Below are 17,995 nucleotides of genomic sequence, written 5' to 3'. Positions count from 1 at the left end.
TCTTGTGGAATATCCATGAGGGAAGAGATTCCTTTCTTGGAAGAGCAATAAGTGTACTTCAAGGGCATGCACACATTTTTCATTCAGCCTTCTATTTAAACAGCAGATTGGATTTTCCAATTTCATTCTATAGAACTCTAACCCATTCCATATACAAACAAGCCCTGAGTCCCCTTGCTGGAGAGTCAAAAGCCTCGACTTTTTACAAAGGCAATTATGAATCCAGCACTCTTAAGCCTGACCACTGTTCAAGTCATGATGAAGTCTATAAGATCTAAAAGACATTTGTGTCATGTGAATGGAAAGCAACAATAAAGAAAGGTAATTTCTTGGACCATCTTCAAAAGCTGTCAGAAGAGTGGTAACAACTCTAGAAAGATATCTGCAAATCAGTAACCCTTTGCTTCTTCTCCTCACACTCCTTATAGCTCCCTGCTATAGCTTTACTTTAAGGAGAGTCAATTATTTGAACCAATATCATCATTTCTTACAGATTGGCCTCTATTTACTTCTTCTAGTCTGAACTTTTTATAAGCTTGGTTGGCATTCCAGATTGAACTATCCTCAAATGGAAAAAAAAAATATGTGTAATTATGCCTGAAGAAGGGTCTTCCTTTTTTAATACCACAATTGACCAGTTGTGAAATTACTTACAGGGAGCTTACCTAGTTCATTTGCCTTTCATTGAATTTGGAAATAGTCCACACTTCAAAGAACTAGCAACTCCCAATGAGCCTTAGAATCTTCAGCCAATTTCAGCTGAAATGATTCCTACAGTGGTTTCTTCCTATTAATTATGCTTAAGAACCAATTAATTGTCTTCACAACATTAAAAAAAGGCAACTTCCAAAAGTTTCATGGTTGTGATAAAGCCAGATTGCTTTCATTGACAATTAAAACCAATGATCCTCACCTCAATGGGGTATTCGCCACGGATTCATGTGCCCTCTCATCAGGAGCAGCTGATCCATGTCTCAGATGACATGAGATCTGTAAAATGGATTGACCTCTGTGACCTTTCTTAGAATTCTGTAAAATGAGGGATTGACCTCTGTGACCTCCATCTAGGGTCGGTTCTAGCTCTAAAGATGAACCCTTCTCCTTGATATGCTTCTATTTTTTCAGATAGGGCTGTATAGGGAATGTATATGGATGGATAGATAAGAGAGATAGAGAGATAGATATACGTATGTATATAAAATATCTAAATATATCTCTATTTTAAATGGAAACTTTTCAAAAAATTAGATATCTTGGAGAATGAGGCCATATATATTTGGCTGATATTTTACAAAAAAATAAAAAGATGTTCCAGCATGCACATCAGCACTTTTAATATGGCTTCAATTAGTTTAGCCATAGCTCAAAGACTACTTCATTGTTTCAGGTTGTTAACCACGGTGTCTTCTAAAATGAAGCATTCTTACTGTCATTTCACAAAAGTCATTTCTTCCTTTATGAATTTGGCAACGAAGAAATTTCAAAGATACCAGTGTGGGATTGTTATCAGGCACCAGCCAAAGCTGTCAGGCCTCATTACTTCCAAGACAAAAATTACAGGATAATGTGGGTGATGCTTGAATAGAAACCTACGGTGCACCGTCTCCATCGTGTGGTGATATGATGACAGCAGCAGCCAGAGCGACTGAGCACCAGCTGGCTCCCCACCCCCTTCCCTGGGCAGCACACAGATGTAGATGGAGGGATGAAAAACTTCCACGACCGTGTCAAATGGCTGGCTGCATTTAGCGTCGACTGTACCCAATGGAGCTGCTCTTCTCCAGAATGTGATGCAGCCCTTCTGAAAAGGGTCTACAAATAAAAGCAGTCAGACATCTTCCAGGGATGGAAAGTCTAATCTCCAGCTGGTCTTGTGGTCTATAAATCACAGAAGAGAGCTACTATGGCCTAAAAGAAGGAGGGCCAACTTTTGGGTCAGAAAAATCTTGATCCTCCTTTGTCACAAATATTAGCTGTATGACTATATAAAAGTCATAACCTCTTAGTGCCCCAGGCTACTCTCTAAGACTAATTTGTGGAATATTTCTACACCAGGAGTTCCACACTAATAAATTCACAGGTCTGGATCCCTACCCCAACCCCCAAATCAAATAAACCCACTTAAAAGTTTTGTTTTTATGCTATTGGGGGTAGAGGGAGTAGAACCTTCTGACAATGATTCCATAGATATTATCACCCCCAGTGAAATGGATTCATTGGGAAAGATTACATTTTTCCTTTCCTCCTCTCCATTTCTCTAATCTACTTTTTATCTCTCTACAAGGTCTGAATTATCAGATTTCACAGATTAGATTATGCATGATTTTGCTTAGTATTCCCACAAAAAGATGAAGATCAAGTTATTAAAACTTATCATTCACTTAGTCAAAAATTCTATCTTGACCATGGGAGAGAGATGATTTCCTGAAGGCTGAAGTGGTTTTATTTTCACCTATTAAAATGTAGCTAGTCACCAGAAGGGCCAGAAACAGAGCCAGCACATTCCAGAAATTAAAGCCCAAATTCCAGCCTTGCTGATTCTAAATGATTAGTGTTGTTAATACCAAACACACTATTGGATCCCTAAGTTGGAGGAGAAAATAATAAAGCTTTAGCTGCAGTTCTTGGATATGTATCTTTCAATAGTCAATAGAACACAGGGGAGTCAGGCTGCTTTCTGGCCTGAAAAAAAGAAAGAAAGAAAACAGCCATTCTTTCCTTCTACACACAGACCAAGCAGAAGCAGGAATAAATTTCCAACAGTTCCCAAGCTAGGGTTACTGAAATAAGATCATAGGATTACAGCTTTAGTGCTGGAAGAGACCCTTAGAGGTCATCTTATCTCTTCCTCTCATTTTAACATACAATCAAACTGAGGCCCAGAAGTTACAGTGACTCATCCAAGGGCACAAAGACAGGAAATAGGAGAGGTGAAATGCTTATTTTATGATTCTCCCCCACCACCCCCCACACCCCACTTATTTCTCCTTGGAGAATCTATGAACCATTGATCCTTCCATTTGCCAACAATTTCCTTTTTCCTTCTGGTTTTTCCTACAGTGAGAATGTCAAGGTTGACCTTGATCTGGAATTGGGTCTCAACAGCTAAGTTAATGTTTATAGATGATGTAAATACAATGGGCTTCTTAGAATCTGGTCTCCCTCCCTTTTTCTGTCACTTCCACCATCATTGCAGAAAGAGAAAGGGGCCACATAGGACCACACACCATTTTGTAACTCTCTTTGTCTCTCCAGTCTCTACCATGAATGGTAATGAACCTCTCTATACTTAGCCATGAAAATCCTCTGAAATCAGACATTGTTTGTTACCAGACTTGTATCCAAAGCCTTTCTAGTTAGAAAAAACGATGCCTCACTGTCACAGACTGCAAGAACCAACATGACAAGATATTGGGAAAATACCTTTCACATGTTAGTATGATATCTTAAATTTACTTACCACAGATTTAGTGCATGTATGCCATGCAGCATCAGACTGTAAGTTCCTCAAACTTTCAGGAGGTTGAGGTTACTATTTTTTTGAGCAATTAGGCACTTAGTATTTTTATATGATAATGCTGGTATGAGAGTTACTATCAAGTATTTCTTGCTATGATTTATATTTCTCACTCATACTTATGTCTCATTCCATCTCTAACCTTCAGATTTTGTCTCTCTTTTGTCCCTCTTTCTTACAGTCTCTCTGTCTATCCATGTGTCTCTGATTCTTTCTCTTTGTGTATCTCCATTTCTCTATGTCTGTGTCTCTGTCTCTATGTCTCTCTCTCTCTCACACACACATACACACACACACACACACACACAGACGCTGGAAAAAAATGGAAACTCTTCCCTTGCTTAAAAAACAGCACACGTTTTCCTGATCTCCTTGAACTAGGATTGCTCCCTTTCCTTTTCTAGCACAGAGGTTGAAACACTGAAGTGCTTTCCTATTCCCTGAGCTCTGGGCTCAGTGATGTCACATGGGCCGAGTGCTACCAACGGCATCAAGGACAAATGCCTTCTTATTGCACTGTTTATAGATTTAAAACTAAAACTCTCCATTTATTATGTGTTGTTCTTCCAAGAGTCTTAAAGCTTTCTTTTAATAATCCTTACAACATCCCTCTGAAGGAAAAAGAAGTGAAAGCATTATCACCACATCCTTACAGAGAAGGAAACTGGAGACAGAGAGATTAAATGAGTACCTTGTCTGAGGTCAGGAGGCAAGTCAATTCCAGAGCCAAGGAGGGTCCCCTTCACCGTCGAGGTCTCCTGCCTCCTTGGCATGGTGCTTCATCATTTTCAGGACACTCTCTTTAAGCGGGGAGGATTGTGACAGTAAAATAATGCCCATGTTCTCAGGGCCTATAAATGGCAACCATCACAAGGGAACGCCACAGCACAGAAGCAAGAGCTCCACTGGGAGATAAGTGGGATTGCTCTCCTACCTCTCAAGTTCTGTTACTCCCAAGTTATTTATAAATTTCCAATATTATCTCTCCTAAAAGTTTGACTTCTTCCTTATTGTTCCACCTTCTTTCCTTGCCCAAACTCAGCCAAGCACTCATCAATGTCCATCCCAAAGGGATTCAGTCTTCAGGGCCAAGCAATAGCCCCGGTTCTTGGATTCATGGAACTTTCTATTCAAAGAATCTGTATAGACTTCCACGTGTCATGAGTGACAAGATGGAGGACTAGACATTTTCTCTGATCCCCACAAGCTCTCAGACTTCTCCAAAACAGACACGATGCACTAAAGATAAAGCAACTTCAGCAGTCTCCATGTTTTAGGAAACCCAGAATCCAAAAGCAGATTTAATTGTTTGAAAAAGGAAGAAACCATGAATGACGCTCAGCAACCCAGAGCTCACACTCAGCATCCCTCCTCCACCTGCCACACTGTCCTCAGACAATGCACCGCACAGGCTTACAACAAAACTCACCCCCCAGCTCCACCCCGCCTCCACTCTTTCCAGTGCCGTGGAGACTCTGGCTCCAAGCTGTAGAGACTTCCCCTGGCCACAATAGACAGCGAGACTGCTGCAGCCCCTCAAGGGCAAAGGCCTCCTGAGGGCCACAACCCCATAGCTGAGGCTGAAGAGGCCAATTCTCTAGCTCTTGTGCTGTGAAGCTCCAAACTACAGGTACTAGGCCAAAGAACCAAGTAACAAAAGGAGCTGGACAGCACACCAGGACAGGATTTAGAAGGGAGGGGTGGGGTGGGGCTGAGCAGCACTGCGCTTAACCTGAGGGAAGAGAACTACACCCACCTGGGGCCAGGCAGAGATTTAGGCTGGGCCATGAACTACCATAAATTACCAAGAATTAGGTGGCACAGTGGGTGGAGGACTGGGTGTGGACTCAGGAAGACCTGAACTCAAATCTGATCTTAGATACTTAGTAGTTGTGTGGCCCTGGATAAGTCACTTAATCTTGTTTCCCTCAGGTTGCACATTTGTAAAATGAGCTGGAGAAGAAAATGGCAAAGCACCCCAGTGTCTTTGCCAAGAAAACCCCAAATGGGGTCACAAAGAATTGGACACGACAGAATAACAACAACACCTAGCAAGGGTTCAGATCCAGCTCCCAAGGAAACCACAATCAAAGGGGAGGGAATCATAAAGAGTAAATCAATAAATGAATAAATGAATGAATACCTTAAACATAAGCACATAAAGAGAAGGAAAGGGAGAGGGAAAGGAGGAGAGGGACAGAGATGCGTGTGTTTATGTACAAGAAAATAATTTTCACTTTCTGCTATTTCATTTCTTTTTTTGTTTGTTTGGGGTTTTTTTTCATTGGGCAATGGGGGTTAAGTGACTTGCCCAGGGTCACACAGCTAGTAAGTGTTATGTGTCTGAAGATGGATTTGAACTCAGGTCCTCCTGAATCCAGGTCCGGTGCTCTATCCACCTTTGCCACCTAGCTGCCCCTATTTCATTTCATTCTTAAGTGGAGACACAAGAAATGTAAAGGCAAAGTGAAAACAGGGAGAGGTCAGATAGAAGAAAATGGCTGAATCAGACAAGATATGAAGGGAACCAGATTGAAATGACCAGGAAGACTGAGGTTGAAACTATGCATGTGAAAAGCTCGGCTCACAAACTTGAAGCTTAAATGACAGCTTTCAAGTTATCTCCCACAACCTTCTCATTTTACCAGCTGAAGAAACAGGTCCCAGAGGTGAAGTGACTAACCCAAGTCACGCAGGTAAGAAGTGGCAGAGCTTGGGGTCCTGACTACAGACCCGCAGTTCTTCCTGCTGCACCAAGGGCTGGAAGGTTAATCATCTAGCCACACTCTTACGTGCTTTGGGAAAATTCTTCTGAGAATCAGGGAGTGTGCCCCCAAACTTTCTAAGTAAATCCTGCTGCCTTTTTGCATGTTTTATTTTTAACTGGTTTCTCATATTTGCATGGCAGCTCTTGTTTTACAAGGGACATGTCCATGCAACATCCACCAATGCCCCTTTGGCACATAAACTCATAACTTTTCAATCGTTTGATAAACTGTTTTCAGTAGCTTCCTGTGCCGAAAGCCTTTTGTTTGAAAAAAAATAACTTTCCCGCTTTTCTTGCACATAAATGCTTGAACCAACATTTGATAAGGACCCTTCATGGATCAGCCACTGATGTTAAGAAACAGCATTTTCAGTTACTTATGACCTATAAGCAAAACATTTCAGATTAATAATAATAATAATAATGTTATTTTTATTATTGTTGTTGTTGTTATAGCTACCATTTATATAGTACTTACTATTTGCCAGGAAATGTGCTAAGTATTTTACAAATAACTTATTTGGTCCTCAAAAGGGAGGTAGGTGATATTCTTATCCTCATTTTACAGTTGAGGAAACTGAGGCAGGAGTAGTTGTGACTTACCTAAGATCATACAGCTAGTAAGTGTCTCATGCCAGATTTGAACTCAGGTCTTCCTGAATCCAAGCCCAGCACTGTATTCATGCCCCATCATAGTTTCATTCACAAGCAACTAGAGCCAGGCCTTTTAAAGCTTATTTTCTTATTTATTCCATTGAGGTTTTTAAAATCTCTTCTTCTCCCTCCCATTCTTCAGAGTCCCATAATGTGGGTATGCAGGACATTGTAGATGACAACTTTCTGAAGTGCCACTTCCTGGCTGATATTTTAATATCTGCTGAGTGCTATTATGCTCTGCTTTATGCATTTTTAAATAAAGGTTTCATATTTTGCATTTGTGCCCTGAGGCTTTTTGATCATGAATGGCATAATATTGTAAAGTTAATGAATAAAATAAACAAAGTCATCAGTTGTGATATCTTAATGCAAGGGCTATGACAGACTCCAGCTTCCTCTCCCAGCCCCAGGAGGCATTCCCTAAGTGGGCCCTTATGCACAGAGGAAGATGGAAAGCTTGATTTCCCTTGGGATTTTCAACAGTGGCAGCATAATGGAGATGGAAAGCTAGCCTTAGAGTCAGAAAGACCTAGGTGCAAATATTACGTCTAACACATCCTGGCTGTGTGACCCTGGGTAAGTCTTCTGACTTCTCAATAACCTGTGTAATCTACTAAGACTATAATTTTGGAGAAGGTGGTACCAACTTGCATTGGCATGAGTTTCATCATCTGGTAGTTCTCTACACTAAATGCAATCACAATACAGTCCCTATTTCATTAAGATTCTTAATTCCTTACATATAATACTGAATTCAGTGCTGGTATTGTGCCAAGTCCTAGGCAAAATTGTGATTTTGACAAATATTTTCCTTAAATACCCTCTCCTCTGCCCAACACAACCCTTTTTCAGAGTGAATATTCTTGGTATTTCCTCTCTACCTTTTTGCCCTCTCCCTCCCTCAGGGACTCTACCACATAGACCAGCTGGAACTCATTCTGTAGGTATCACTACTCCATGCTCCCAAATTCTCCCAACCTGCACCCTTCAAAACTTGCCTGTTCTATGTCCCACTCCTTCAGGGTCTTGATATTTTCCAGATCATTATGAACTATAGAAACTCAGAGTAGGATGGGATCTCAATAGCAATCTACTGTAGCTTATGCCTGAAAAAGGCAATGTCCCCAACAAATGACCATCCAACCTTTGCCTAAAGGTTGCCTTCACTGAGGGAGAAAACATACCCTCCCACAACAGCCATTTAACTTTGGAAACCATTTATAGTTTGGAAGTTTGTCCTGTTATTAAGGCTAAATTTACCAGTCTGTAACTCCCCAACTTTCTGGCTTTTCTCTACCATGCCACAGCAGCCTTTTCACTCAGGAAATTACATGCCCCTGTAGCTTCTTCCTCTGGTTGGTTGGTTAATCCCTCAACCTCTAGTTTCAGGAAAGTCTTCAAGCCATCCATATCTGGGCTCCACACCTGACTCTCAGGACCTTCTCAGTTTGGCCACTAAATGTACCATGCAGGACCCTGCCTCTTTTACTTCTCAGCTTGCTTTGCCTTCTTTCCTTCTTAGAATACAAGCACCTTAGATTGTATTTCTTATTTTATTTGCATTTTCAACATTTAGCACCATGCCTGGCATATAGTAAGTGCTTAATAAATGTTTGTCTTGTTGACTTCCACTCTAATTCTGCCTTTGAGGGTTAAAAGGTCTAATTAGAGGTCTAATATTTTTTTTTCCACATGGCAGCCCTTCAAATTCTTGGAAACAGCTACTCTGTGACCCCTAAGTCTTTCCTCTAGGCTAAACCTCTACAATTCCTTTGCATATTTCTCATGTGATATACTCAGTATTTGATCATTGTGTGATGAAAAGGAAGATGGGTTTGGAGTGGGAGGCCCTAGTGTGAAAATTTGGTCCTAAATAACTTTGAACAAGTCACCCAACCTCTTTGGAACTCAGCTTCCTCTACTGTAAAATGGGAAGGTTGGCCCATTTGTTTAGTTCCCATCTGTTTCTAAAAATGTGATCCTGCAATCCTAATCACCCTCATCTACATGATCCCCAGATCATCAATGTTCTTCTTTAATGTGGCTCCCAGATCTGAACCTTATACTAAAAATTTGATACCAGTAGTAGTAGTAGTAGTAGTAGTAGTAGTAGTAGTAGTAGTAGTAGTAGTAGTAGTAATAACTAATACTTACATAGCACTTTACATTTTAAAATGTGTCATTTGGTCCTCACAAGAACCCTGGGAAATAGGTGATACTACAATGCCCATTTTACAAAGGAGGAAACTAAGACTGAGGCTTGCATAGAGTCATATACCTATTAAGTACCTGGGTGGGATCCTCACTTCAAGGGATAGACCCTGTGACCACCTAGCTGCATCTAGGAGACCTAAGTAGATTATAGTGAGTTTCTTACCTCACCCTCGCTCCCAGTCCTCTACCTTATGCTTTTCTTAATACAGCTGGAGATCACACTGACTCCTCCTGAGTTTTTTTTCAGATTGACTAATCCCTCACCATACTATTCCCTTCTTGAACCTTGGAAGTTAAATTTGCAAAGCAAAGTGTAAGATTTCATAGTTATGCCTGTCTCCAGCCTCTCTGATTTACCTTCCACACAACTGCCTAATCAATATTCCTCTAGCAAAAAACCTGATCATGTCCTTCCCCTGTTCAGGGAGCCACCACAGTTACCTCATGGCCAACTTACAGAGTATCCCAAAAGAATGTTAGTGCTTAAAATTGCACGAAGACTTTTGGGACAGCCTTTGTAAATCCTTTCATTTGACATTTCAAGCTGTTCACCATCTGGCTCTGCCTACCTTTCTGAGCTGATTCATATCACTCCCCCTCCTCCACTGTACTTTCCACCCCACCTAGCCTACTCCTTGTTCTTCTTATATGACATTCAGTGCCCTTCCCAGGCTGTCCCTGGTGCTTGGAATGCTCTCCTTTCATGTCTCTGCTTAGTGTAATCCCTAGATTCCTGTAGCCTGAGGAACACCTACTAATTTGGGTCAAATTAATGCCACTGCACGGACAGCACTCTGGAATTGGCGTCAAAAGGGAATCCTCAATTCGAATCCTACCTTTGACATTTCCTAGCTCTGTGAGTATGGACGAGTCATTTCATTTCTATGAACCAAGCTCAATATCTGTATCAAAAAAGTGGGGATAAGAATCCCTACAGTAAATGACTTCACTGGGCTGCTGGAAGGATCAAAGAAGATGCTAAATATGAAATGCTTTGCAAACCTCTAATACTCACTGATGATAAAAGTTTAGTCATTTCATGATTCAATTTCTTTCCTTGTCCAAAGAGTATTATGGTTTTTAAGTACATTTAAAAATATAGAAGGAACACTGGAGGGGAAAGTGGGAAACTCTTGTTACTAGGGTGCTTAAGCACACCATCTGGCATGTCAAGAACTCTCTAGCAGTGCAGACCCAATGGTTACAGGCAACCAAATGGAGTCAAACAGTTCATAGCTTGATTGCTTTCTAAGTTTTTACAGCACCAAGAAAAGTCTTGACCCCACCAAGCAAGCTCTCAAGAAAATATGTCTTCTTAAAACCATATGACCTCGAAGCACTAGCCTCTGAAAACTCCCTCTAAACACTGACAGATACATTTATCCTTCATCCTGGAGGAGGAAGGAAATGAGGTCCTAGAAAGGAAAGTTTCACCAGAGAAATCAGTTTAAAAAAGAAAAAAGCTTTGATTAATACATGGCTTCTTTTCACTCCCAAAGTACAGAGGAGGTAGCTGTAGTTGGAAGAATGATATTGGCCGAAGGGTGTAGTTCCCTGGATGGCCATGTTTTGTCATACGAGGCACCCCTGAAAACTGCACTTGGTCACCAAAGAGCATTGTGATTTGCCTGTCAACCATTCAAAGCACACAGAACACAAGAAAACAATAGCCCTGTTCACCCAACCTGATTCAAGCCTCTGGTCCAACATTACCAGTTTGTGTAGCCTTGGATTAGTCACTTCCTTTCACAGAATCAGAGCCTTTCAGAGCTGGAACAGATGTTAGAGGTCATCTAGTCCAACCAGTTCTTTTTACAAGCAGTGGGACAAATGATTTATCCAAAGACAGCCAAGAAGCAAAGGGAAGATTTAAGAGATAAATCCAGGCAAAGAGAAATCATAAGATTTCTTATTAAGGTTGAACTGTTTACATTCCTGCAGGGAAATATGATATTTGTAACTCATGAGTCCTTTGTCAGTATTAGGGTAGTGGGAGGGAAAAAATTATATGTATGTATAGATAGATAGAGGGCACAGGGTGAGTTGAAGCTGAAGGGGTGATATCTGGAAAATAAAATTAAGAGGTGAGAGAGGGTTATACTGGGAGAAGGAGAAAAGAAGAAGTAGAATGGGGTAAATTATCTGACATGAAACAGACAAGAAAAGGCTTTTACTGTGGAGGGGAAATGGGAGAAGGTGAGAGGGAATAAGTGAATCTTATTCTCATAGGATTTGGCTTAAGGAGGGAATAACATACACATTCAGTTGGGTATGGTAATCTATCTTACCCTACAGGAAAATAAGGGGGGGAAGGGAACAAGAAAGCAGGGAGTTGATAGAGGGGAGGGAAGATTGGGGGAGGAGATAATCAAAAGCAAACACTTCTGAGGAGGGACAGGGTCAAAAGAGAGAATAGAACAAATAGGGGGTAGGATAGGATGAAGGGAAACATACTTAGTTTTTCACAACAGGACTACTACAGAAGTGTTTTACATAACTACACATCTATAACCTGTATCAAGATGCTTGCCTTTTCAATGAGGGTGGGTGGGGAGAGAGGAAGGGAAAAAATTTGTAACCCAAAGTTTTAAAAACACATGTTAAAAATTTTAAAAAGGGGGGCAGCTAGGTGGCGCAGTGGATAGAGCACCGGCCCTAAAGTCAGGAGTACCTGAGTTCAAATCCAGCCTTAAACCAAACACTTAACACTTACTAGCTGTGTGACCCTGGGCAAGTCACTTAACCCCAATTGCCAAAAAAAAAAGTAAAACAAATAAAAATTTAAAAAAAGATTGAAATCCAGGCTTCCTGAATTCAGATCTAGGATGCTTTTAACTCACCCATACTGTGTTCCCTGGGCTTCAATTTCTTCATGTTATAACTATTCTAATGGCTCTGTGATCTCACTGCTTTAGATTCTTCTGCAAAAAGGCAGGTGGCTACCCATCTATTCTTCCCCTTCCTGCACTCTCCTGTCCAAATACTCCCAGGAGCTCAGCAAAGGAAGTCCATCTAACATGGGGGAAGTCTTCCTTGTTTTCTCCCAACATCATGACAGTACCAGGGAAGTGAATGCATGATGTGATGACACATGTAAAGTGTTTTGTAAACCTTAAAGCACCCTTTAAATCTTAGCTACATTTGTCATTCAAGCTACATGACTGTTATTATTCATACTCACCATATGGCCAGTCCATTTTTTTAATCATCCAATTCTGATGACACCCTTTGCTTTGGCTCTTCTTTGAAGCCTCACATTGCTCATAAGTAGCAGACAGATCATACCAACCATATGCCTCCTGGCATGTCTATTTTGATTCTCTAGTGACTATTGTGGTCTTTCTTGCCGTCATATAACATTTGTCATACCTCATTTTTATTCTTTAGTACTTGGAATTTTTCTTTTTAAAAACAACCATCCTATTAATGCACTGTTGGTGGAGTTGTGAACTGATCCGACCATCCTGGAGAGTAATTTGGAACTATGCCCAAAGGGCTATAAAACTGTGCATACCCTTTAATCCAGCAATACCACTACTATGTTTATATTCCAGAGACATCCAAAAAAGGGGAAAGGATGTGTTTGAACAAAAATATTTATAGCAGCTTTTTGTGGTGGCAAAGAATTGGAAATCACAGTGGCTAAATAAGCTGTGGTATATGATCGTAATGGAATACTATAAGAAATGACAAGCAGGATGATTTCAGAAAAAAGCCTAGAAAGACTTACATGAACTGATGCAGAGTGAAGTTAACAGGAGACCATTGTACATAGTAACAGTAACATTGTTTCATGAAGAAAATCCCAAAGTATTAATGATGAAGCATACTATCTGCCTCCAGAGAAAGAACTGATGCTGTTTAAATACAGACTTGAAGCATGCTGTTTTTCCTTTTTTTCTTTCTTTTTCTTTTATTTAAGCCTTCTTGTACAACATGACTAATATGGAAATGTTTTACGTAATTGTATATGTATAACCTGTATCTGATTATGTATTGTCTCAGGGAAGAGGGTGAGGAGGGATGGAGGGAAGGATAGAATTTGGAACTTGAAACTTTAAAAAAGATATTAAAATTGTTTTAACATGTAATTTGGGGAAAATAAACTATATATATTAAAAAAAACTATCCTTCCTCCCTACCACCTCAGGAAATAAAATCCATTTTGAAATAAGTTTTCTCATCAGCTATCTAAAAGAAATAGCAACAATCTTACATTACAAAGTGGATTTTGCCAAAAGCTTACCTACCTAAATTCACCATTCCATAAAGTGGTTGTTTCTTTGCCTTAAAAGTTGTTTTGATACAAAGACTTAAGATTAATTCAACAAAAACTGTACTTTCAAAGATGAACTGTAGTTACTTATATCATGGTTTGAGGCCCTATCCTCATTTGTTGATTGGTTAAAGGATTACATGCCATCAATAGAACAACCTAACAGAGTGCTAATAACTGCCAAGTTTCTTTTCGTAGAAGTGAGTTATAAAGTGAATACGAGTGCACATTTCCAGTAATTAAGCAGAGCTCAAGTTGTGATATCCAAAATTAGGAAAAAGACCTTGTGGATTATGGAATTCTGAGCTGTCACAGTGAAAGTAATTCACACTTTTTGTATCCTTCACATTTGTGTATAATGCTGTTGTGATTAATCATCCCGGTCAGGATCCTTATGAAAGGAATAGTTTTAAAATGTACTTTTAGCAAGGGTGTTTTTCCCTTTCCCTAACCACCATTTATGCCATGTAAGGAAATCATTTCCATACAATGGAATCCAAAACACAGTTTAGCTCTTTTCTTTACTCTAATCTCCCTCTGTTTTTTTTTAAAGAAGCTTTGTTTTTCACTGTGATGCATTCAATCTTTCTTTGTGAGCCATAGTAATCTAAAAGATGGTGAATGGGCATCATGAATAATAATTATTTTATTTTATTCTCTCTGTCTCTGTCTCTCTGTCCTGTTTCTCTCTGTTTCTCTCTGTCTGTCTCTGTCTCTGTCTCTCTCTCTCTCTCTCTCTCTCTCTCTCTCTGTACTACCAATGTCAATCTCCATTTTTACCAACCAGCACAGAGCACAGATCAGCACTCTCAAAGTTCCTGGGGCACTGAGAGGGTAAATGACCTACCTAGAGTTAAACAGTTCTCATGTGTCAGAGAGACTTTAATCCAGACTTCCCTACTACAGAGGGAGCCCTATATCTACTACATTCGCTCTCAGCTTTTCCCTAATCTTCTGTAATAAATGGAAGACATTAACCATCTCCTACTATTTAAGAATCAAGTTCATGGGTTCAAAATGTATAATCACTTTGTCTTTCTCTCAGTCAAACCATAGGAGCTCCTTTACTTCCTATCTCCTCACATCAAAAATTTTAGAGTAGGAATGGACCTGGAGATGTCCCAAAGTCATCATTTTATAGATGAGAATAAGAAAAGTCAAGTGACTTGTCCAATGTCATACAGGAAGGAAATAGCAGGTTCTCTGAATCCAGACACAATGTCCTTTCCTCTGTAGCATCCTGTCTTTTTTTTTTTTGCCATCCTCCAACACTAGCTAGATATCATCTGAATAAAGTGATAATACCCAGTGTTGTTACATTTCTCTCACTGCAGTAAACTTGGGTGTTTTTTTCCCTTCTTTTCTTCCTTTAAATGTTACTCTTGGTCCTTTCTGAATAATAAAGAAAGGAAAGGTCATGAAAAAAGGAAATGGATTAAGGAAATGGAATTCAGAAATAGAAGCATGACCCAGTCAGGCAAATGACAGTCTCAGTACAGTCCTACATGTCAAAAAAATCATCACCAATTTTTCTCAATTTTCCAAAAACTGATAGACAAAAAAGGATGCAAGGGTAGTAAATTATTACTATATGGCTGTCAAGGAGGAAGAAACTTGGATGATTTTTAAAGAAGAATAAAGATCAGTGACTCAGGCCTCTACAATAAACAGTAATTTGTTAGATAAAGCAAGAATGAGTTAAATGGTCAGCCAGACCCTCTCCAATTTCTGAATATGCCTCATTCTGTATTCTGAATGAACTTTCAAATTAATTTGGGGAATGGGAGGCAGGGAAGGACTTCCTCTGACCATCTGACTATAGATAAAACTAGATAACTGGATTTGTCCCCTTGGGGATGTACAAAGAATGGAGTGGTATAACATGATAAAGTCTGTTAGATTAAGACACCCTAGATAAATGAGGCATTCATACCAATACTGCAAGAACATACTTATTCAGTACCTACTTCATGTCAGGAACTTAGAGATGCCAAGGGAATACAAAGACAAATGTGAAAACATCCGCTGTCTTCAAGGCTCTTATGTTTCTATGAATGTAATTAAACACAAGGAATAATATGTGCACAGATAGGAAGTGGGCACCTACTACGTCTGCTGGATCCTATAATAGTAGTGAGTAAATTACACCCTTCTAATGACATTAGCAACCTTTGATAGAATTGACATTTTTTCAGTTCTTAATTGATGAGATTTGCATTATTCTTCTCACCATTTCCATCTAGTTCTAATCATCTTTGGAAAGTGAAAGAGGGGACTTCTGCTTCCAGGCACAAGACAGCAGAGTAAAAAGGTAGTCGCTCTTACCCTCCCCTATCAACCTCTGAAAGCCCAGAAAATATCACCCCAGGTAAAACCCTGGAATAGCTGAACCAGAAGAAAGACAGGGAGCAGCAATCCAGTAGCCCAGGTAACTTGGGAGATTAACAGGAAAGGACCCTCTTACCCTGGGGAAAGGGGAGCAGTACAGAATGGGAGGCATCTCAGCAAGCTACCAGAAAGCCCCATTGTAGCACTCCAGGAGGAGATCCTGAAACCCAGGTGGTAGAGCAGGCAAACACCAACACCAGGACCTCCGAGTGCCTCAGTGAGAGCAGAGGAACCGATGGAAACCAGCTCAGAAAACCACCAGATGCCTCTGCATTCTATAGCAAAGGGGTCTCCCAGGGCCTCAGCAAAAATAAGGGAAGCAGCACTACAAAGGGCCTCAGGAAGGTAAACACCCTGCAACATCCATCTGAAAGGAGCTGAAGAAAGTGAAAGTAAAGGAAAAGCAGGCAAGCTAGAGTTGCTCTAGAGTTCCAGCCTTGCTGATTCCAGCTCAACACCAGGTAAGCTGCCAGAACCCTACAGCCTACAACTGCCAACATCGGAGGCCCCAGCACACAAAGCCATTGACCAAGACCTAAGCTCCCAACACAAGAAGCTTGGGTCAGTGCCCTATGCTCCCCAGCAGGAGACCTCGATCTCTTTAAAGGCCATGGAATAATCAAACACTATGAGCAAAAAGAAATGTACCTTGATTCATATTATGAGAACAGTGAAGATCAAGGCAGAAATTCTGAAGAGGACAACATTGTCACATTGTCAACAAATTCACATCTGGAACCTCAAAAGGGAATATGAACTGGTCTGAAGCCCAAAAAGCCTTCTTAGAAGAGCTCAAGAAGAATTTTAAAAGTAAAATGAGAGATGGAGAAGAGTCCTTAAAAAATACAATCAGCCAATTGGAAAAAAGTACACTGAAGAAAACAAGTCCCTAAAAAATACAATTGGCCAAACGGGGAAGGAGGTCCAAAATCTAACAGAAGAAAACAATTTGTTAAAAATTAGAATCAGGCAAATGGAAGCTGATGACTCTATGAAAGAGCAGAAATCTGTCAAACAGAAACAAAAAAAATGAAAAAAAAAATAGATGAAGATGTAAAATACCTCATTGGTAAAACAAATGACCTGGAAAATTGATCCAGGAGAGACAATTTTAAAATTATTGGTCTACCTGAAAATATGATGAAAAGAAGAGGCTGGATGGTATCTCTCAGGAAACCATAAAGGAAAACTTCCCTGAGGTCCTAGAACCAGAGTGCAAAATAGCCATAGAAAGAATCCATCAGAGGCAGCTAGTTGGCACAGTGGATAGAGCATCACTCTGGATTCAGGAGGATCTGAGTTCAAATCTGGCCTCAGACACATAACACTTACTAACTGTGTGACTTTGGGCAAGTCACTTAACCCTGGCCAAAAGAAAGAAAAAGAAAGAAAGAATCCAACACTCACATTCTGAAAGACATCCCAAATTGAAAATCCAAGGAATATAGCAGCCAAATTCCAAAATTAACAGGTCAACTTACAAGCAGCCAGAAAGAAACAATTTAAATATCATGGAGCCACAGTCAGGATTACACAGGATCTTGCAGCTTCTACATTAAATGACCATAGGGTGTGGAACATGATATTCTGTAAGGCAAAGGATTACAACCAAGTATCAACGACCTAGTGAAAATGAGCATGATCTTTCAGGGGATGAGATGAATATTCAATGAAATAGGGGACTTCCAAACCTTCCTGATAAAAAGACCAGAGCTCAATAGAAAATTTGATCTTCAAGTATAAGACTGAAAAGAGACATAAAAAGGTAAATGGGACAGAAAGATACAATATGCTGTTAATAAGGGCAAACTGTTTACATCCCTACAGGGGAAGATGTAACTCTTGAGAACTGTATAGTTATTACACCATGTTAAAGGAGTATACATAAAGGGGGTGGATATAAGTTGACTTTGATGTAATGATAAAAAATAATCTAATCAAGTGGGTTAAATGGATCCAAGTAAGTGGATTAATCTGATCTAAGAAAATGTACTGAGAAAGAAGGATTCAGACAAGGGTAAATTACATTACAGGAAAAGAAACAAAAACCTATTACAGCAGAGGGAAAGAAGGGAGGGAGATGAACATTGTTTGAACCTTATTCTCATCAGATTTGGCTCAAGAAGGTGATAACATAATCAAGTACAGAAATCTAACTTACCCTATAGACAGTAGG

This window comes from Phascolarctos cinereus, unplaced genomic scaffold, assembly GCF_003287225.1.
Source record: "Phascolarctos cinereus isolate Bilbo 61053 unplaced genomic scaffold, phaCin_HiC Scaffold_7;HRSCAF=346, whole genome shotgun sequence".
NCBI classification, from domain to species: Eukaryota; Metazoa; Chordata; class Mammalia; order Diprotodontia; family Phascolarctidae; genus Phascolarctos; species Phascolarctos cinereus.
This window is presented reverse-complemented; position numbering follows the sequence as displayed.